Source organism: Schistosoma mansoni, chromosome 1, assembly GCF_000237925.1.
Source record: "Schistosoma mansoni strain Puerto Rico chromosome 1, complete genome".
NCBI lineage: Eukaryota > Metazoa > Platyhelminthes > Trematoda > Strigeidida > Schistosomatidae > Schistosoma > Schistosoma mansoni.
Window position 1 is genome coordinate 46,758,955 of NC_031495.1, and position 24,373 is coordinate 46,783,327.

Genomic DNA, 24,373 nt, shown 5'->3' on the forward strand with positions numbered 1-24,373 from the left:
TATATATATATATTTAATTGTTTATTAATCCCTATCATTTTAAAACATCGATAATATGAAGGAAGAATATCCTATTTTTTTTGGTGAATAAATTCTCTTCAGGTTCTACAATTTTAGATCCAAATTAATCATTCCAATAAAAATTGGCCAGATTTAAAGTAAATAAATGGTTTAAAATTATAACAAGATTATTTAGTAAGATAGAATAAAGCTATTAGTGTTAAATTGAATAAATTTATCAATGATTATAAAATTAAAAGATTAATAACTAGGATAAATATAGATAAACATAATGTGAGATAGTAGTAATGCAATTACAAATTGGATTATAAACATTTGGCGGAAGATAATATTAATGTATAATGTAAAAAAAGGATATGAATCCAGTAAGAAATAATAAATTGGGATGTGTGTTAACTAAACTATCCAAACATTTGGAAGGTTATTAATGATATTGAAATATAATGATAATGACGGTAAGGATACTGTGATGTGGTCTACTTATACTCACATAAGTCGTATATGATGGTGGTCAGACAGAGAATGTATTTTGGCAGAAGATTAATAAGGAAAGAACAGAAATGAAGCACAATCGGTACGAAAATGCGTGAACAATGAAATCAGAGAAGATGGACTGATATTTGCAGAAAGAACAGTTAAGATTGAGACAATTAATTGTTATTTTGCAAATTAACTGTTCACTGTATGGTTATCAGAATTTAGTGAGATAGTCTGTAATTTGTGCTTAAATTGTTATTCAATTGTCCCACTCGTGTTCTGTCCACTACAATACTAACATAAGTAAATGTGGATGAGAATATTAATGACAATAATATTTGACTAAGATTGGTTTTATGTCATAAAAAGGGAAAAGTGTATACATATTAGTTAAATTGGGTGATATAAAATCGCCATCAATTCATATTGGAATTATGACTTTGATCATTTATTTTCTTAAGAAGTGGCTTACACTGAGTCACGAAACGTCAGAAAATCTAATTTTTCTACTCATTGGGATATTACAAATATATTATTTATTTATAGAAATTATGACATGTATATACTTCAAAAGCTAGTATTTACTAGTTTTTATCTCATACTTACGCCTGTTACCCCTCGTCGAGGAGCATAGGCCTCACACCAGCATTCTCCATCCAACTCTGTCCTAGGCAATGCTTTCCAGTTCTTTCCAGTTAACATTCATCCTTTTCATATCTGCTTCTATTTACCGGCGTACTGTGTTCTTTGGCCTTCCTCTTTTCCGCTTCCCTTCCGGATTCCACGTTAGGGATTGAGTCGTGATGCACATTTGTGATTTCCTTAATGTATGCCCGATCCACTTCCAACGTCTTTTCCTAATTTCATCTTCAGCTGGAACCTGCTGGTTTGTCCTCTCCCACAGTAGGCTGTTGCTGATAGCATCCGGCCAATGGATGTTGAGTATTTTGCGTAAACAACTGTTTATAAATATTTGTGCTTTCTTGACGATGGATGTAGTAGTTCTCCACGTTTCATCTCCGTACAGTAGAACTGTCTTGACGTTCGTATTGAAGATTCTGACTTTGAAATTAGTTGTCAGTTGTTTTGAGTTCCATATGTTCTTCAATTGTAGAAATGCTGTCCTTGCTTTGCCAATCCTCACCTTCACATTAATTTAATATCACTGTATGGGATTAAAAATATGAAAGCCGAGATATTTTTTATCCCATACAGTGGTATTGAATCAATTCTTTTGATTTTCGCTTGATGAATTGAGAAGGGTAAATACTGTGTTTATATTAAATGGAGTAATATTCAAAATTAAAGATCATTCAACAGTTATTTTGTTCACAACTTCCCTTTTAGTCACTTTTTGATATAGGATAACCTCCAACAAGACGCATAAGCTACTGTCTTTAGCTATAACTTGCATGACACTAATAGTCAAACACGTCACCGTAACTGGGATGAAGAAAAATGCATAGATCAATAACTTTCATTTTGAAAGCTCAATTGTATTTTGTTTACCACTGGACTTGAACGTGCTTGAATTGATTCTGTACTTAATTGTAGGTAAAGACAGTTGATGAGTCATAAACCGATTCCCTTTTGAAACAATAAATGGCTAACAATATTTGTTTGGTAATACAAGTATACTTGAAACTATTCATTTTATTGTTTCATATTATATGCTTAGGAGTAAATGCATCAACGTAAACAATCTTCTCAAGAGTAATCACGAATAACTGTTTTCTTATCACTTATTATAAAATGAACGTTTATAGATTTCGGTTGCACAGGTTATTAGATTACTTGCTTAAGTCCAGGTATCTATCAAAATAAGGAATCAACAATTTGAGAGTTTATTTTATAGTAGGAGTCAGTCAAAAATTAAATTTTGGGACAGTTAATTCTGGCTACTCAACTTCACTAGAAGCCTCTTTCAAAATCATACATACAGTCAGAAGACTCAGATCAATATGAATACAAATGAAAACTTATGTAAAGCAGATGCTTGTGATATCCATCAGTTCAAGTCCAATCTTCACGTGCGAAAAAAATGTCCAGTCTCTCATTCTTCCGTGATCTTAACCTTCTTTTCTATCTTCCATAATCCATCGTTTTTATTCTATTTTATTATTTCTATTTCTCAGTTATTTTCACAACTATTAATTAGCAATTATTTCAAGTTTTAATTATTCTGTTCTTATTAGCTATCAAGTGGATAATTGTCTACTTTAACGCTTTTTCTTTTGTCGATCATTACATAACTTCTCTTCATTATTTGATTTTCGTAAACAATTCATGACATGATACCACTTCAAGTTTTTTGTATAATTGAACACCATCCTATTTTACTGTAGACTTCTATTTTAGCAAATAAAATTAAATGTAAACGCGAATGTACTTATCGATGAAATCGCTTGTCAGAAACTTTTTTTCGCCGAAATGTTTTCGTTCTTCAATGACAAAATGGGTCACTTTCGTTATTTAATATAATATTGTTAAAATAAATCGTGTCAACAAAACGGATAGCAAGATAATGTTGTCTGGATAATGCAGAAAATAATAAAGAAAACATTTAATGGCTGTTTCGTCCGAATATAGGGCTCCTCAGAGGTGCGCATCCACAACTGCACGCAGGACTCAAACTCGGAACCTCCAGTATCTCCCGAACATTTAACCTTTGGACTTTCGATATCGCTTTGGAAATGTATTTTGAATTAATATCTGACTTATTATAACTGATTCAAGCAATAATTTCCATAGCGCGTTATACCTATTTAAGTATCATGTATGTGGTTGATATCTTTCACTTTTTTTATATTGAAATTAATTACACCAACCTTCATAGGTCTTTTTACAATTTATTGATCAAATAGATATTTTATGTAGTTAATAATAGAAAAATCATTTTGAATTCAATCGATTGTCTTTTCGAAGGGAATTCTATTGTTTGTACTTTCAAAGCATTTTGTTTTATCTGTAAACGACTTCATCTACTTATATTCCATGTCACCATTAGATGAGAATCTGTTCATTTTCTATTTATGATAGAATGGCTGATGAAGGAACATATAAAATATTTTGAGAACTAATTAACTATGCATTGGTAATTATTTAAACTCTGTTAGTTTGAAATTGACGAAATGTCGAAAGAATTTAAATAATGAAAAGACGAAATTTATTAAAACTATGCGATTTATTTCGACATTATCAAAGTTGTATAAAATATTACACCGGTAAATCAATAACACTAATATAGAAGGAAGAAGCCAGTGCCAAATATATACCTTTATTTTCTTACATAGGGGTGCAATCTATTCACTGAAAAAAACTAATTTAACCGGAAGTATTTAGTGTAAAAAAAACAGTATCAACGTAGGCTGGGAATTTTCTAATAGTCTATGTACTGACAAAATGATTATATTTACAAGTTAAGTATATTAGTCAATAGTGATCAAAATATGCAATCTAATCATACTACTGACTAGATATTAGACAGCAGTTCGAATTACTCATTTTGTAACTCGTTCGTATAACTGTTTTCATTTTTTAGTTATTTACAGTATTGATCATCAAGGGGATATTTATATATATACGGCTATGTAGTTATACCACTAGTTTCTTCAGTAAATGCGAAGACGTTTTTTTTTCAAATAAACATTCAAAATTATCCTAAATGACTTTTGTTAAACGAAATATAAAATACCCACAATTAAATGCATATAGGTACGATAGATTTTCAATTTCTTTGAATATTACCTGTATTCAAGTCGGTTCAAAATATGTATAAGCAACTGTGCAAGAATTGTTTCAGTACATGACTCTCTTACCCATAATAAATCATCAAGCTCATGCCAACTGTTCTATTCCTTGGTTCATTTGTTTGGGTAATAGTTCTATTATTCACGACGTTACAAGCTTTCGTATTTGTAGATTGGAATTAATTTTCTTATATGTGCTTTCAGTCAGTAAGAAAGCTGTTTTCTTGATCACTTGACTGAATATTAGTATATTCAGCAGTTATTTAAAAACGGCTACTGATACAAATGTTTCTTATTTTAAAAATAATCTTTTCATGCAAAGATGTTTTAACTAGAATTATTTATGATTTAGCCTTCAACAGTTTTATATACTAATATGATTTCAGCTTTCACTTAGTTTCACCTGAGCATATAGTTTTGCTAACTTAAGAGAATTAGACACGAATACACTTTTTAACGTATATTAGAATTAGTTTATGTGACGTGTACAGTATATAAACATCACAGACTTTAAAGACAAGTTTACCTTTCGAAAATGAAACCACTTTTCATTGCCCTCGAACAGCTTCTCAAACATACTGTGTTTATATACCAAACAAACTGACCACATCGTACCATAAAATAGAAAATAACATTTGTACAAGATTTGTCCAAATGTGGCTGTGAATAGGGGGAATAGTAATTAATGGGCTGTGGATAACTCAAGATTGGTAAATCGTATAATAATAGTTCATAGGTCAAAATAAAGCTTATGATAAGAGGAACAGGAATATGAATAGTTTAGTTACTTAACAACTACACAATAGGAAATATGCATATCATATTGCTCTATAAATAGTTCTCAAAGTTACCATTCATAAATCTCCACGGGATATAACAGTAACATCCTAGTTTTAGTCTCAACTAAATTATCAACCATGCCATAACCAAGTGTAAACACACAGTGAGAATCGGAACATGAAATAAATTGCTATTTATGTATAGATTCACTATTCATAATCAAGTCACTATCACTGAAGGTAATTCTGTTTATATATTATTTATTTCATTTTATCTAATATATAGGTGCTTTTCTGGTACTCTTCTTTTCCCTGTCTTTAATATAAAACCTTAACATACAGTCATTATTCGTCACTTGTCCAAAAATTCATACATAGAAGCTAGACCACCATCGAAAACCTGGAAGCACTGGACGGCCGTTTCTTCCTATTATGGGACTCCACTCAACTCTATAAAATTACTAAACTCTCTTCCAAACCCCTTCTGATAATTCTTACATAACCTTTAAAGTATTTACGAAACTTCGGATAAAGAACAAATTTTTTAAAAAAATATTTCATATTCTCATGTGAATTAAGCACAATTTTATTTATCGGATTACTTACCTACATAAGGAAGAACAAAGTTCTATCCATTTGAAAGTTTGGAGAATTTTATTAGTTTTCTTTTTATTTGTAAAATCCCCCCTATTTTATATTTATTTAATAAAAAATTATTCACTGAGAAAACCATAGTCTAAATGAAGTGGACGGCTGAATTAAATATGTATACAAAAGGTTGTTTTTTTTCTTTTTCTTCTTTTATTACCTACATACTTACTGTCTAGTCTATAATGAGTAAGGCTTAAATTTCATTTTCATTAAAATGGATCATTTTCAATGATTTATTTATATATACAAAAAAACCATTCAAGATTTTCTTCTCTGACTTTTGTGTATTTGTTCATTTATCTTTACAATGGCCGTATCATCTTTGTTTTATAGATAAAAGTTAGTGGATCAGTTGTTCTGATCACTGACTATTTCATTTGAACAAGATTGAAAATTAATGTTAAGATGATAATCCAGTTGTAGTAACACAGTTAATGAATGTAATATGGATAGTATTTAAATAATACAAATAATAATCCGCTGTGCTATTTAAACTTGGATTAGTTTTAATTTGGTCATTTATTCTCTGAAGAAGTGGCTTACACTGAGTCACGAAACGTCAGAAAGTCTTATTTTTCTACTGATCGGGATATTACAAATTTATTATTATTTACAACAATCTACCCTATGCTCAACTTATCAGAACTTGGTAATGATACCTACATGAATAGTATTTGTTCTCTTGTAAAATAATTATAATCTACATTTTGTAGACGACTTGGTAAATACCTACTTTTAGTTAACATAGTTAAAAATCAAATGCATTATTACAAAGCTGTATCAACAATTGTTATTCACCGAATTCCGTAGTTGGGAATTGAAGGCTTATCAACCGAATCTATGTAAATGGTTGTTTTAAAACAAGAATCGTTAGGCAGCTATTTGTTCTAATATATTATCACTTTTCATTGTTAACCTACAACCTCACCGCTGATCGAATACAGAATTTCTTGTATGGCTAAACATATTTCATTGTGTATAGTATAACATTATCATCAATAATGTGGTTTTCATAACTTTACGACATCAATATTGTTATCAGTTGAATGTTTATGGAAGAAGTGGAAAAGTATGTGATATTTTGTGCTTTCCGAAGGTAAAAACGTCGGTGGGAATAAAAAGGCAAAATGGAAAGTACTGACTTGCTGGGACGGAATCAAATACGTTAGTTTTATTATCATTAGTATTGTCATTATTATTACCTTTATTCAATATTATATTTGTGATGAAATATAGAATTTTCAGCATACTGTATTTCCACAAGTTTTTGTTTCTCACTTCTTGATCGATCCTGACGACAAATATTGTGTGATCGCCAATTGGAAGTTAGCAGTCCAGTAAAGCAACATCTAAATAATGTACATTATTTTCGTTGCATATTGCCAACAACAATAACGATATCTCTGACTGAACCTTTTGTAACTTGTACAGCGCAACGTTGTACACTTTTCAGAAAAGTAGCTGAATAGGTTATGCAATTAATATTCATAATGATGTATTAAAAGAAACAAAATTATATAACTTGTTGAAATATGTAGATGAGAGGAACAGTTGGTCAAATGTTCAAGTAGGCCACCTTTATGTAGCACAGCATAAAATTACATTAAAAAGGACAAATAAATTTAAATTATTTACGCAGTCAAATTAAGTACAGAGGAATACATTTAGATTTGAGAGAAAATTCAGATATATTTGACGCCAGATATTGTCCAAGTGAATGTTCTGTTAACATTACTTATGACAATCAAGTCAATTGAAATGTTTCATTGTACTTCTGTAAAAATTAAAAACACGGATCTCTTTTCAACGAATTTGTTATCAAGCTGTACAATCGAATTCATATGAAATTTTTTTGTTAAAGTACTAATTCCGTGAGGAAATGTGAACACGAATAACAAAGATGACGTAATAGAAAGACTATAAAGCTAAATTACGTAATACGAATAATAACAATAGGTTTAGTGAATATAATAAGATGATTAAAAATGATTAAAATGCTTTTGGTTACAATAATTAAAGGTTGAAAAGAGATCCCTTCTCTGAAATTCAGGTTTTTAATTTTTAATGTTTAAATGGGAACTACATGGTTACTGAGATGTTAATTTAAAATTTTTAGAAACAACATGATCAAAAAGAAATTTTATATAGTTGAAATCACGAGTCAATTGAAGCTAGACCACCATGGAAAACCTGGAAGCACTGGACGGCCGTTTCGTTCTATTGTGGGACTCCTCAGCAGTGCACATCCACCATCCCGCCTCGTGAGATTCGAACCCAGGATCTACCAGTGCATGAAATAAAACATAACGACCATAATAAACGTTTCATTCTTTTAGGTGGTCTTCTACGATCAGACTGACTTATGGTTAATAATTTAGGTATCTCAAATGATTTCTTTAAAACTACGAACATGTTATATTCACTCTGTTCTTAAAAGTACTGCAATCACTCTTACCAATGACATTTTACAGATTGATTTTAACTGGGACTTTAAAACTTTTTTCCATAATAATTTCAATCACACTATTTTTATTTCTTTGATTGATCCTTTGATATATAAGCTAACTTTAGAAGTTTACTTTCCCTAGATACAATGAAATATATTTCGTCTTGAAGTGCAATAATCATTGGAGGTACTTAGGATGCTGGGAGTACATGTACGAGTTATTGAATAAAAGTGTTTTTCAAATAATTTTCTACAAACAGTTGGGACTGTAGGACTTTGCCGCCAATTGAAACTGATTAGTGTAATTTTAAAAAATGTATAGGGCTAAAGAGTAGTATTGTTATTAGCTTTCATGAAATCACCAGATGTTGTTGTTATCTATACTGACCGATAAGAAAATAGAACAAACGTAACTTCTCTTATCAACTAAGATTTAATTATTCACAAAAAACTATTTTATTACTAATTTATCCACGATTGTTCAACCTCATTATTTTGGTTTATTTTTATTCCCCTTATAAAAGAGGTTCATTTCATCAATATACGATTAGTTATTTTCATATATATTTTAGCATAAATCGTAAGAGATCCTGATATTATTAGGTTGTTTAATGTTTATTTCATCGCTTTATTCTTTTCTTTTAGTTGACATTTACGGTGTATCTATTTATGATCTTCTATCCATTAGGAATTATGTGAAATATTGGTGACAGGCGATAAGAATAAAGAACTAGTCAGCAATAATATGATTTTGTATATCACAAAAACTGGAACTTGATACAGACGTACATAATAAAACATATAACTACTTCAACTTATTACTGTTCCTTTTTCCTCTGTGTATAACACCTACCGATTTGTACAGTAACAGTTAAATATAACGACAAGAAAACACGACGATTGAACTAAGTCTTTTCTTGAAAAATTCAATTAGTGAAGAAAATTGTTTCAAAATCATGTGATGTAGGTTACAGTACAATACATTTTAAACTATGAGATTGCATATAAATACTTTTCAAGAATATTTATGTGAAAAATGAAAAAGATTCCAAACAACAGAAGCGTTAACCAAGAAAATCTAATTAAACTAAGCTAACGGAGAATAAGGATAAGGATAAAATTGTAATAAAATATACACCAAAGCAATCATATTTCTAAAACAAAAATAGAATCAGTGTTCACAAGAAAGCTCGAGAAGGCATTCTGTAACTAAACAAGAGAAGTTTGGATAATCCTACAGCTGAACAACATAACAATATTTATATTCACTGTAAACAAAGATGGATAGTGGTTAGCAGTGGAATCCAGGACGCGCGATGGCGTTTGAAGCGAAAGGTACTGGGTTCGAGTCCCAGAGTGAGCATCAACTTCGAGTTGCAGGTACGTCCAACTGACAGGTCCCGAATAGGACGAAACGCGCGTCCTAGATTCCACTGCTGGCCATTAGCCATCTTTGCTTACAATGCTTGTGAAGTAAGGCTATATCGAGGCAATATGCACAGTATGCACATATGCCAATAAGAGACTGATCAGTTGCAGTCCTAAACATCAATGGGAAGATTCAAACAGGTAATACTAAGTGAATTTATATTCACTGTTAAAAAGACTACTTTTGATGATAGACTATGATGGATGTTTAGTTAATTTCATCTATGCTTATTTGCTTCAATAATTGAGGTACATTTTCAATTATTGTTGATTACGTGACTCCGAAAGTTTCTTAACTAAAAGCTGTTCACTTGAGAATATTTAAATGAATGAATGAAGTGAGACGTGACATTATCTCGGCATATAATGAAGCATAGATTTTTTTCATTCAAATAAGATTGGCGAAGTATTAGGTATTCATGATTACAGTTTTAAACCCTTGTTTAAACAAATTTTTTTCAGTGGACTTTTAATTAGCAGCGTGATGTGAACAAAAATTTTCTATTCTAAAGATCTAGATATTTGCAACATGCTTTTATCATTATCACTGGCTTATAAAGTTTTTATCCGTACGATCTGTATTATTATTACTATTATCTAGAAGTGCCTTTTGTGGGAACGCTTTCGATGGTATTAAGTAGATAGTTAATTAGTCCTTGTTTGCTTTAGAATAGACAGAAGCCATAGGAAGTAAGACGTTTTTCCTTCAACATATTCGTTCTATAGATAAAGTCTTTAGTCTGTGTTTTTTTTTACTTATGAAAGGCATATCCCTTTCATACATACTTAATTTCTTTAATAGACAAGTTGAATTTTTTATTTGAGCCCCCATATTACTGCATATATATTATAAAAAATATATATTACGTCTTCAACAAGATTCACAACGTTTAACAAATATCCTAAGCTGCCACAATCATAAACCACTATGTATTTGGAAAATGTACTCATATAAAAAGGTAGGTCCTAACTTTCCTGTTCAACAGATGTGGTTACTATCATCCAGTTATTTTGATGATTATACCCGAATCAAGCAAAAACAAAAGTTGAAACAGAATAGCGTTATTATGTTATAGGCCCACCTCAAAATTAAGTGAATCTCGACCAAATATCTTGAGTCTCAACCATAAACCCGAGTAATTTGAACTACTATTGCGTAATACAGTTCAACTATTTTGACTATTGAAAAAACTTTCGGTAAAGGTATAATATACTGTTGGCCTTGAGTTGATCAGTCAAAACCAAGATAACGCTTCGTGTATTTACCCGAAATTTAAGTGTAGTGATATACAACGTGTATGTCACTATTAACTGAATTAAAATGGGCAATAAATGATTCTCACGACGGTTAAAATCAATAAAAATGTCTTCTATGAAACCGAAAAGTGAATTTTAGATGGAGCCTAAGCAAAATTACAGAGAATACCTGCTATTAAGGCAGATTGTTATAGTACTTAGAGTGATTCGATGCATAGTTAATAGTGTTTATGAAAGATAGATAACGTTCTCCTTTCCTAACTGTTGCTTCAAATCTCAACCTTAAGTTACTTAAATTTATAAACATAAGTGACAACCCATTGCATTAAAACTGATGCCAGTTCATGATGAAAACTCTATGGAATAATAACCCGAACACACAACACTACCCCAACTGCTAATATATATATATATATATATATATATATATTACATGAGATAATTTGGCTTATGAGAGTTAACCATTACGATCAAAACTATTATTTTCCAGTTATTTCACTACGTATTTTTAACTGTTTTATAACCAAACAGTGTTTCCTGATTGGCTATGAAGTCCCCGAAGGCCATCAATATATTATACTTTCACCAAACATTTCAACTAACTTAAGAACAAATATACTGATTACTCAATTGTACTAAATGTAGTTTATTATGTAGTCGCATTTTTGTAGAGTGGTGGACGAGGGCATTAATACATAAGTTGCTCCCTGGCTTGCATTCAAAAACTTTGTGTGTAATTGTATCCTGAAGGAGAATAACGTTTGGAGAATTTAACAAATATAATGGAAAATGAACTTAAAAATCGTTTAGTATCTGAGTAAAGTTTATTATGAAGCTGTTTATTTGCTGCTTTTTTGTATACTTGGCAAATATAATACTAGTTTTATACTTATAATCACTATGTATCATCTGATTCATTCACTTTATTTGAGAAATTATACAAAGCATAAACAGTTTCTATAGCCTTAAGGTAAGTAATACTTATTATTATTTCACTAGTGTAAATTCATTTGGTTATTTCTTTCATTCTCAGAATTAATTAATTAAGTTACATAGAGTAAGTTTATTTTTGTTTATCCTATCACACAATGTTACCTATTTTCACTTCCTTGAAAAAGAAAGCATAGATTCACTGGTTGTTTAGTTACTGAACTAAGAAATGCTTCGACAAAGAAATAGAAACCGTTTATTTAAAAAAAAACTGGAATTTGCATTTTATTAACAAATCACTTTTCAATCCATAAAGCTAACAATTTTAAATTGTCCGGTAACAAAACGATATGTTAAATCTGCTCAAAAATGTGCCAATACCAGAATTAAGATATTCTAACACAGGTGATAAGAGTAATTTTGCTTATTGTTTGATGAGTTAGTAGCAACAAAAACGTTTTCAGTAGTTTGATAACTTTTCCAATAATATTAAGAATTCCACAGACGTAACCCAAATATGATTAATTTGCCATTGATATAAACACTTTTATATTTTTATAAAAGACCATAATTGATTGGTGTCGCTGATCTCGTTACAAAATGAACACTCAATTATTTGTTTCCTACTTCTCTATATGTTTGGAATTGGACAAAGCCTGCTGTCAAACTGTGTACAAATTACAGATAAACAATTTATTAATCTTCAGTAATTTGTGAGTCAGATACCCGAAAAATTGGAATAAATAAACGACCAATAAATTACCAGGTGTTATCAATTGTTATACTCTATTACTGAACTAATGTTCAAAATATATTTGTTATTTATTTTACTGTTAATTATAAAGATCGAATTAAGAACTGCTCCCCATATGTTTACTTTGAGCAAAAAACAAAATGTAAGGAGATAAAAAGTTATTAAGCTCATAAAAACAATATCATTCCAGTGAAAATTTAATAAATTTCTATAACTGTTTACTAAAAGAACTGCATTCTGCATTATGAATGACTGGTATTACCTTGTAAATTATAGCTTGGCAATATTTGGGAGAGATTAATGGTGGCTAGCAATGAAATCCAGAACGTTCATTTCGTCCTATTTGAGACTCGTCGGCTGGATGTACCAAAAAACTGTTTTGTTTCGCAGTTTATGAAGTTTATAAATGCCACATAACTAACTGCCGATATTTAATGTTAGATTTGTTTACAACTAAGCGAATATATTTGTTGAATATTTCTTCTCCAGCTCTACACTTTCATCTTCATTCCCAGAATTTATTTAGATGATTACAAAAAGAATAAAGTATTTACTCTAAACAGGAATTACGTATGGAAATGACAGCAAATAATGCTCACAACGTGGTAAACTAAGTTTTGAACCTACATCAGAATCAAATTTAGACCAAATATCTTTCCGGCACACAGACAACCGACAAGTAATTTCGTAATCATTGGTCAAATCAAACTTTAAATTGAGGTAACATTTCTAGTGCTTAGTAAGAAAGTATACAGTGACCTTAATTAAAACTAATTGAAATATGAGTATTATAGTGCATGAATAATGAGAAATAAGTTAGATATCGATAGTAACGTCCCTTAATTCCATGTCGTCATTAACATGTAATATCAAATGAAATATTTGATCATTTGTGTTAAATCTGCCTACTAATGATTTGCTCTAAGTTTTGCATACATCAACAACTCACCCAAATATTTTGTCTAAAATAAACTCTAAAGACCTACATTCTACGAGATTATGTGTAAGATTTTTTGATTGCGAATTATCTATTTTTAGCTTTGTTTTGATCATAATTTTCATTCATTGTCAAACCTTATCAGATTCAGACATCCAGCGATTTGACTACAAAGATTACTGAGTTAATACATTTTAATTTTAACTATATATTAGTTACTAGACATTATTTCCCTACAAAATAAAAGAGATATAAAGGAAAAAAGTTAAATGATGCAACGTCCACTTTCTGTTTGTGTATTTGAACAATGTGAATTAGGGTATTGAACGACGGTTGTATTGGGTACTTCAGTTCTTATAAAGTTAGTACATGTTTTAAAAAGAATATAAATATTCATTTCTCCTTTCTGTACACAAATTGAATGAAATACAAACTGACAAGCACTAAAACTAACAACATATAATAGCGATTATTCTGATCTATAGAACAATAGCTTCTAAAGGTAAATCATCTGAACCAAACAAGTAGTCCATTAAGTCATTGAAGTGTATTCCGAAGCATATCATTTTCATGCCTTCAAAGAATCCTTAAAATATCGCAACTTATGTTGCATAACATAAATTATAGATTCAAAAATAATCTGACATTACAAATATTAAGTAAAAGGAAATGGGAAATAGTATTTCATTTGTTTTCACCTATCTTAGTTATTACATTTTTGTTGATCCGAGACAAAATGCGTCGTCTTTACTAATATTATCAATATTTCCAACATCTATTCCATAAAATCACAATGATACATAAAGTAGATGTGTAAATTCAAAAATAACAAAACTAGAGAGAAAAATCTACATAGTTCACTCAAATTCGGGACATGGACATTAATACTATACATTTTCAACAGACTATAACCTTTACTTATAAAACCTTAATCAGAAGGGGTTTTGTGGAGACATCAGTATTTTCATGGTTGAAATCATGAGACATTAACACCATTGGATGCTGGATCAGTGGTCTAGTGGTTAAGCGCTCGCACGTGAGACTGGTAGGTCCTGGGTTCGAATCTCGCAAGGCGGGATCATGGATGCGCACTACCGAGGAGTCCCATAATAGGACGAAACGGACGTCCAGTTCTTCCAGGTTTTCCATGGTTGTCTAGATTCAATTGACTCATGGTTTCAATTATAAAAAGTTCAGTGAACGCTTTTGTCAGAGAACATTTGAGCATCTATTCATGTCAGACGGGGAATAATTCGGTTTTTAATCTGTGGCTGTTTTTGACAAATGATTCATGTGACAGTAATGATGCACAATCAACGTTTGCTTGTATCCTTTCATTTTGGACAAGAAACTTTGAACAAAGTTCATTCAATAAAAACAATGTTAGTTAACACTGTAAACAACACAAATTAATTTTGGAAGATGATTCTAAATCCTACCAAATATACTAATCCAAACATCGGATACCTCTAGCTGATATCTTTATGACTAAAACATGTCTTTTCTTAGTAATAGTCTATTTGTTGTAATTAAACTAAAACACGAATACATTCAAAATAGTAAATATTAAACCACCATTGATGTCTATAAAATAACAAACATTTATTTAAATAGAATCATCTCTCTAGTCAATATATTTTAAATAATGTTACACTGCTGAGGAGTCCCATAATAGAATGAAACTGCCGTCCAGTGCTTCCAGGTTTTCCGCACAGTATGCATATATGCCAACAAGAAACTGATCAATTGCAGTTCTAAATAACAGTGCGAAGATACAAGTAAACAGCACCAAGTGAATGGAAGTTTAAATCAGCATTAACTTTATTTAAATTTTTATGATTTAACTTTATTGATAATAAAATTCATATTTCAAGCATTGAACCTGTTGAAAGAATTATTGATTTTATTTTTGTTTAATTTATTTAAATGAATGAATATCATTAAAAAAAAAGAAAGCACTTCAAAATTTATAATATGAAACTTTGCTCTAGGGATCATACATTTTGGAGTTGGTGTATCTCTATTCTTTACGTAAAACGAATATAAAACCTAAAAGATAGCTGGTTATTTGATCACATGCCATTAGTAGTCATTTTAAAGTGACTGATAATGATGCCCATACTTTGTCAACGATATTTTCTACCATGATTGACTGATTACCAAGTTTACATTTTGTCTACAATGCTCAGTATCACTGTGTTATCTTGTGTCTTGGTTGGCAGAACAAAGAAGGGAAACGTTTTTACTAAATTACTTCATCTTTGCAAATTTTGTTATCTTTAACTAGTGATATGTGATATATCAGCTGTGAAAAATATGTTTCTATTAAAGTTTACAGGTCTTCAGAAGTGAACCGATTGACAATGAGTCTAGTGGGATCATGTGAGAAAATAATTAAATTTTAGATGATTATTGTCAAAGATTTTGTTAGTGATACGAAACTATATAATGATAGGTAGCTAACTGACATGTAGAAAAAATGTTGAATAATCATTTTTATGCCTGTCCAGAGTAAATATCTAGTATGATGACTGCTTTTATTTTTTCATTCATGTGTATAACAAGTATTTGTAAAAATTATGAAAACCAGATAACTGAAATGGGTTCCCCATTTGTATTGGTTGTTTGAGTAATCCCATTGATTTTTAGGACTGTAACTGATAGTCAATCTCTCTTAATATATGTGCATCCTGCACGGATTGCTTCAATATAGCTAGTACGTCACAGTTATTTTAAGCAAATATGTGTGCCGTCTGGCACTGGAATTCAGGGTATGAGTTTCGTTATTTAAAATGGATGTTTAGGATTGTAAATGAAGATCACTTACCCTTTTGGCATATGTGAATCCTGTGCGAATTGCCTTGATATATCCTTAATTCGAAGAGTCGATATAAATCAATTAAACTTCACCTGATTGCACAAGCTAATGTCCATCTGGACTCAGTAGCTAAGTGGATAACGTTATGGCACTTGAAGTGAGCGATACTAGGTTTCAGTTCAGAATGAACATCAATTTCGGGATGCAGTCACATTCGACTGACGAGTCCCAAGTAGGGCGAAACGCATATCCTGAGTTCCACTGCCGGCTGCCAACCATCTCTGCTTATAATGAAATCGGTTCCGTTATCGAAAGCTTAAACTAAGTACTGAAAATCGAAATTTTACGCTTTTATTACAAAACGTCCATTTTTTCTAACACAATAAACTGAATACAAACTGCTTTTCATTTAATAAATGGATTGCTGTTAATGGCGAAATCGAAAACTACATCAGCCCTATTTAGTTAAACATACTAATGTACTGATGTTCATTCTGGATTTTGACCCAAGTACATTTCAGTTCAACCCACTCAGCTACACAGTTCAGATAGCTATTAACTTACTTAACTATTATGATATTTACAGAATTATCAGCTTCAAAGAATATTATATCATCTATGATTATAACCATCCTTGCTTTTGGTATAGTTATGATAACCATTACAGTGAATGCTTAATCCAAGGCAATCAGTAAGATTTAAATGAATATACTCACTTCAACATTGACTTTAAAAAAACATCAAGTCATTTTCCATCAATAGTTAGTTGTTTTCGTTTTCTAACTCATTTTTCATATATATGCCAAATTTTACTGATTATCAATTTGAGCACTTATAGTTGATCATTAGTAAATGTCAAAACAAATTTATGTTTATTATATGTATTTAAGTAGTGTTGATGTGAACATGTTATCTGATAAAATATTATATTAATGATAACAGAAACTAAATCTATCTTTTGTATTTTAATTCACTTAAAGATTTAGTTGAAAGACAAACAAGTATTTTTATTTTAGAAATTAATATAAACGAAATATAGGTTGATGGATGGTGGCCAGGAGTGGAATCCAGGACATGCGTTTCGTCATATTTGGGACTCGTCAGCTGGATGTACCTGCATCTCAGAGTTGATGTTCACTCTGGGACTCGAACCCAGTACCTTTCGCTTCAAACGCCATCGCGTTATCCACTCAGCTACTGAGTCCTGACACATATGCCAATAAGTGACTGACCAGTTACAGTCCTAAACATCAATGGGAAGATTGATTTCCATACCTATGATTTAGAATATTTTCTATCCATTAGATTTTATTACAGCCTTCCTAGAATGTTTCATTATTCATGTAATATTCTGATATTAGACAATATTAAGTTTATATCTCTATCTTAATATAGCAGAATTATATCATAAAACGAGTGAAATTCCCATGTTTTTCTGTAGTTAAGAGTCTAACTAATGAGTTGTCTACATTCATTAGATGAGTCTATCTAATTAGAACAGTTTAAAGAAATGAAACTAATTCTCTTGTTCTTTCCATATAGTTGTTAAACATCAGTCGTTTATTCACTAAATAATTAATATAATATTTATTAGATTTCAGTATTTGCATAGTTGAAATCATGAGTCAATTGAAGCTAGACCACCATGGAAAACCTCGAAGCACTGGACGGCCGTTTCGTCCTATTGTGGAACTCCTCATCATTGCGCATCCACGATCCAGCCTCATCACATTCGAACCAAGAACCTACCAGTCTCGCAACGGAGCACCCAACCGCTGAGCCGGCATCCGATGGTGTTAATGTCTAACTTCAACAAATAAATGCTTTCAACAATCAAACTTATTTATAATCTAGTTAAAATATAAGCTTACTTTGAAGAAAATGGAGACTTACAACTAGTTTAATTCAATATCAAGGGTATTGTATCCATGTTTTTTTCTTTTAAATTTTAATTTAAAAAAATGAAACGTTAAATATATTTCAAATGTCATAACTGTCAAATAGGGGGACTAAAATCCACAGTTCCTTTTTCCTTGAAAATTCAACTTAAGATTAAGAATAAATAAATTTTGGCGATCCATCTTATTGTAGAATTTAATAAGTAAATTATTATGATTCTACTGAAATGTTTTTCTGTATGGAGACCATAAAGCATATGAATATTTATTGAGCCTATCGTAGAAAGGCTGTTGCTATATAGGTAATCAATTAGGCTGTCAAAATTGTAATTAAATATTATATACTTAAATAATATTGGTAAGGAAATAACTACAAAAATGGAATGGTACAGTAAAGAACCATTTCATCAGGAATTCTATTCAAATATTAGTTATGTAGTATGACAATATTAACCCATTACTTTAAACTGAACAACAATATTAAATCATGATTTGTTTAAACTTCAAGTATTAAATTCTTATCAGAAGGAACAAGTATCCATATTACAAAATGATATACATAACATAATATTACGTTATGAAAACTATTCTTTCACAAAAGTAGTATATTTGTAGTTTTGGGGGAGAATTCAATATAACAAGTATGTAATCGGGTATCTTCAATCTTCACTGATATAGAACCATGTCTAGACTAGTTCATCTTGATATGATTCAAAATCAATGAACTAATTATCAAAACTTGTTTCTTAAGTGCACTCAAATTCATTCACTATGTTGTTTACCTTATGTATAATTGGAGTTATAACTGTCTGTCTTCGATTGATTAGATCTCCTATTTACTGGAACACATTGGATGTGCTTTATTTCATACGGAATAGTTTTCATTCATTGACATTCGTTACATTAGAATATAACTCAAGAATAGGCTACAAATATAAATTTAGCTGACGAATTCTAGCGGGTTTTTTTACTTCATTATTCAAGAGTTAGACGATAAACAATACCTAAAACTTTACAAGAGCTGAATAAATTTTAATTTTCAGGAACTATTATCCACATCTTCATGTTACTAACAATCTTTGAGATAGAACCAAGCAGTAAGCCATATCATCTGCGAAAAGTTCCTTTGACGTCTAAAATTTCGAAAACATGCTGTGATAAGAAACATATTCTCAAATAATATGGACTGTGAAAAATCTACGAGGAAGAAAATTCGAATTTAACAGACAAGTAAAAATATTTGAAGTTATTCACTGTTGCTAATCAGTGTTTAATGTGATTTATTTTGATAATTAACATTCATAATTCACTTAGTATTGTTTGTTTAAATCTTCCCATTGATGCTTTAGGACTGCAACTGGTCAATCTCTAATTGGCATATGTGCATACTGTGCGTATCGCCTCGATATTGCCTTAATTTACAAACATTTTAAGCAAAGATGGATAGTGGCTAACAGTTGAATCCAGGATGTGTTTGTAAATTAACGGAATATCGAGGCAATACGTACAGTATGCACATATGTCAATTAAAGACTGACCAGTTGTAGTCCTAAAGCATCAATGGGAAGATTCAAACAAACAATACTAAGTGAATTTAAACTTCACCCCATCGCACAAGCAAGTGGCTATCAAGTCTCAGTGGCCGAGTAGATAACGCGATGGCGTTTGAAGCAAACGGTACTGGGTTCGAATCCCAGAGTGAACATTAACTCTGATATGCAGGTACATCCAGTTGACGAGTCCCAAATGGGACGAAACGCGCGTCCTGGATTCCACTGCTAGCCACTATCCATCTTCGCTAACATTTATAATGTTTGAAAACTCCTCCATTTTTGTGAAAAGAACAATTTAAAATGATCGTTTTACTTATTCACTAATAAACAACAGAAATAATATGACACTAATAGAGATTAACTTGAAAACTTCACTAACGAGAGCTTTCTTGCTATATGATGTAAATATTATTCAATGGGATTATAGTGAGCAATAAGTAATCAAAGCCTTAGGGAAACATTATAAGTTGGTACATGACGTAAATCACTTAAAAATGATGAATGTTCCGATAAGGATGAATAATAAAGGTTTTTTCTAGTTAGTCTTTTTTTAACAAAGTTGTCTTCTACGAGATGCGGATGCTGACCCCAAGCCCAACCCTCCTCCTTTGTCTGGGCTTGGGACCGTCAGTAGCCCTAGTAGAGCTACAGGCAGAGTTAAATAATAAAGGTAGCTGTTATTAATTCAAATATTTCTAAACTAGATTACTGAGATTTATTATCTAAATCCTTTCAAATATGGTGACATATTTGAACAAAAACTTTTTGTCACTTATATATCTATATATATATTAACTTATTACAATTAGTTTATTTGTAGCTGAAAAAGGTTTTAAAAATAAAGCACAAAGATTTGACAGAAATATTACTGTTTGTTACTATGATAAATGATATGACTAACATTACTGGTTGATATTTAGAAGCATCATTAATGAATGTGCAACTTGAAATAGCTTGAACAATTCAATATAATAAGTTCAAGATTAACTCCATGTAAAATTAGGTTATGATTTTCCCAATCAGATGATTTAAGTTATTAACCCCTCCACCTACCTAAATACAAAATTGACTAGTTCTGTTTTTCCAGGTTGTACCAAACGTTTAAGGAACTAATTAAAAATTTAAATGTGAGGTAGCGAACAAGGCTAATTAATTTAAACTAATATGTATAAAAGCAATGAATGTACATTCTGTTTTACTTAGCTAAATTATAAGGCCCATAAAAATAGTTTTAAAAATAATGCCAAAATAAAATAAATCGACAACAGGATTCTCAATATTTATGACAAAAATGAGCATAACCAACTTCAAACGTTCGCTCGATAGTTCATATTTCAAGGGATAAGTTCATCAAATTATTTTATTTAATTTATAAGTGATAGGCTATTATTTTGTAAACCTGAAATGCTTAAACTAATCAAGATTAATCAAACCGGATTCATTCATGAATATTCACATTCATTTCCATCTTAGCTAAACAAGTTAGTCAGTGTTGGTTTTATTCAGTAGTATTTTACATGAGTAGATGAAAAAACCGCCAGAAAATCTTTATCAGGTAAGAACTATGCACAAGAAGGACATTTTAATTGTTTCCAATATATTTCTTAATATTTACGGAGGTCATTAAATTTTCATATTCTCCTTGTTCAACATTCATCGTCTCTGGTTCATTTGTATCCAAAGCTACAAAACATTATGAACACATTAGAATATGAAATGCAAAGAACTATCTCTTCATTTACAAATTGAAAATCAAAAGGGTTCAACATAAATTATAGCAAAATAAAGCAAAGGCATTTTATCCTAGGTAAATTCTTATTATAAAGGTTATTTATGAAATTCTGAAGCAGATGAAATCAAATTTTGAAAAAAACACAAAGAACTCTAAAAAAATTATGACTTAATTATAGATTGCCACCTTTTACGTACCTAGTTATTATTAATAGAAATGCTTATTATGTTTATAAGTTCATTTTCATTATTGCAAAAGTCATCCAGAGAGTTAAAAAAATAACAGAACAGCTTGTGTAATGTTAGATTACGTGGATCTATGAATAGTCAGACACATAAATCAAAGATAATTCAATGAAATTTAACTACTTGATTGTTTAGTTGATGTAGATCATAAAAATAAATGGGTTTGCTTCAGTTGTAACATCAACAAACAGGGGTAGAGAGATTAGGCATCTGATTGAGATAACTCATTTTGTGATATAATAAAATGGAAAAGAAAATGTTACATTAATTAAATTCAAACTAGAAGATATAAAAGAAGTGAAGAAATGATTGTCTAACAGTTGGTTTAAATTAATAATATGACGGGATGAGAAAGCAAAACTACATTCTTTTACACATTGCCATTTTTCGTTCAACATTACTTCCATTTTTAATTCAATATGATAATTACTCAGTGTAGTAATTGTCTTTGTTTTCCAGTGTGATATTCTATCCAGTATGACAATAATTTGAGCTATATATATATATATTACTATTATATTCTTATATGAACTTGGCCCTGTGCCAAACCAATGACACTTAACCAGCACAAGCTGCCTATATTCAACGTTGAGTCCCTACTAGTTCTTCTGCCTGCCCTGTACATTGAGTCTAAAACACCAACTCAGCTTTCACTGTATGAATCTAGTTTTTCAGACAAACGCAGCTCATATACAAGCAAATCAGACCGCATCATGGCATAAAATAGGAAATAATAATTATAAAAGATCAGGATAAAAGCGGCTGTTAGTGTGAGATGCTGGAACTAATAGGTTGAAAATAACCTAATAATAGCATATATATATATATATATATATATATATATATATATATATACTTAATAATTATCCAATCTTTCCAGCACACTGGACTGGCCGTCGTTTTACAAGGTCTAGTCCGACCTAGACTCAGGGGTACCGTTGTTGTGTTACAGTTTCCATATACATTGTAGTTCTACATACTACACACAAAGTCAAGGATATATATTCGTGGTGTATGTTACTTATGTTGATAGACATAATTAGTATGTAACACTAATCGAAATAGAAAACCTTGCAGCGGAAGGTTGGGATGATTGAATCGAAAAGAATGGGAACAGAGAGTAATTGTTATTGTCAATGAGGAAACAATGAGATTTCAACAATTGATGAAGGGTTTGCAAATGAAGTCCTGAAGGAATGGTTCTCATATCTGATAAAAGAACTCTGTAATTTTGTATTAAAATATATTGGTTGTCCCTCATCTGTGTTCTCGTTCACAACATTATCATTAACAAAGTTGATACTCACTTGTCACTTTTTGATCTGGATACTTTGTAAAATACTAAGAAATTCAAAGAAAAAAAGATCAGATTTCAAATTATACAACTTAATCTCATTCATTTAACTGTGTACACTTTTCAATTATAAATCTGTTATAGTTAATCATAATTTGAAATAGTGTTATTTTTTTTCGCTTCATTCAAATTGGAATAATGCAAAGTAAAATGAAATAAAACAAAAAAAGAAAAAGAAAAACTTCCTTTTATTTTCACATCACTTCATCTTTTAATTAGTAATATCAAACAAAATAAATAATAATCCAATGAAAATCACATTTGAAGGTTTATTCATCTTTGAATATACCCCTTACAGTATTGTTATTATTATTATTTCACTGCCATAAGTTTATTCATTAAAAAAAATTTGATTTCGGTGAATTTTAGTGGAAAGATGAGCCAAATAAATGAAAGAAAACTTTTTGTTCTATTTATTAATATTAAAAAGTAATAAATAGTTTCAGAACAAAATAATCTGGGGGTTTCCTTCTTTTCTTTCCTTTTTTTTCGTTACTTTGGAAATCATTCAAGCAAAGTAAAAAAAAAGGGGAATGTAAATTTGAAAAAAAATAATTTTGTCGTGACCAAAAATAAATTTGACTGAGTACTTGTTGTTTATTTTTGGTTATTTTTCTTGTAGCTTTCAAGGATATTTTTTAAAGGGAAAAATTTTCATTCCCGTTTTTTTGGTGTATAATTTTTCCCCTTGAATAGTTTCAAATATTGGTTATAAGTAAAAGTAAATTCCAAATAATTTGAGAATGATAGGCTGAACGCATCTAAATAAGGCAATAAATCAACATTTAATTGATACTGGGCATATTATTAACATTTTCTAGTGCTTCAAAATTACGAACAGATTTAAAAAGCGCGATATCTTATTAGTGTACCAAAGTAGTAACAATAGAAAAATACTCAAACCTAATTTATATGTCTAGAAAGAGACAGTGATCAACAGATTATAAACTTATATCACCTGCAATTATTATTTAATTGACATATAATTCCCATTTAAACATTAAAAGCAAAAAGTTCAGCGAAGGGATCTCTCTTCAACGAATTTATTATCAAGCTGTACAATCGTATATATATGAAAATGTTTTGTTAAAGTACTAATTCCGTGAGGAAATGTGAACATGAATTTTATTCATGAATACTCATCCTATCATCTTATTTATTTTCTACACCTCCATGACCTTTAATTATTGTAACTAAAACATTTTATTCATTTTAATCATCTTATTATATTCACTAAACCTATTGTAATTACTCGTATTACGTAATTTAGTATTATATTCTTTCTATTACGTCATCTTGGTTATTCGTATTCACATTTCCTCACGGAATCCATACTTTAACAAA

General features: G+C 30.4%; 2 non-coding genes across 2 annotated transcripts; one reads left to right on the forward strand and one right to left on the reverse strand.

Moving 5' to 3' along the window:
* Positions 1 to 17,381: 17,381 nt before the first annotated feature.
* Smp_tRNA_02395_Gln_TTG.1.1 lies at positions 17,382 to 17,448 on the reverse strand. The gene has a single exon. It is a non-coding gene (tRNA).
* Positions 17,449 to 19,778: 2,330 nt separating this feature from the next.
* On the forward strand, positions 19,779 to 19,850 carry Smp_tRNA_01836_Pseudo_TTG.1.1. The gene has a single exon. It is a non-coding gene (tRNA).
* The last annotated feature ends 4,523 nt before the right edge of the window (positions 19,851 to 24,373 follow it).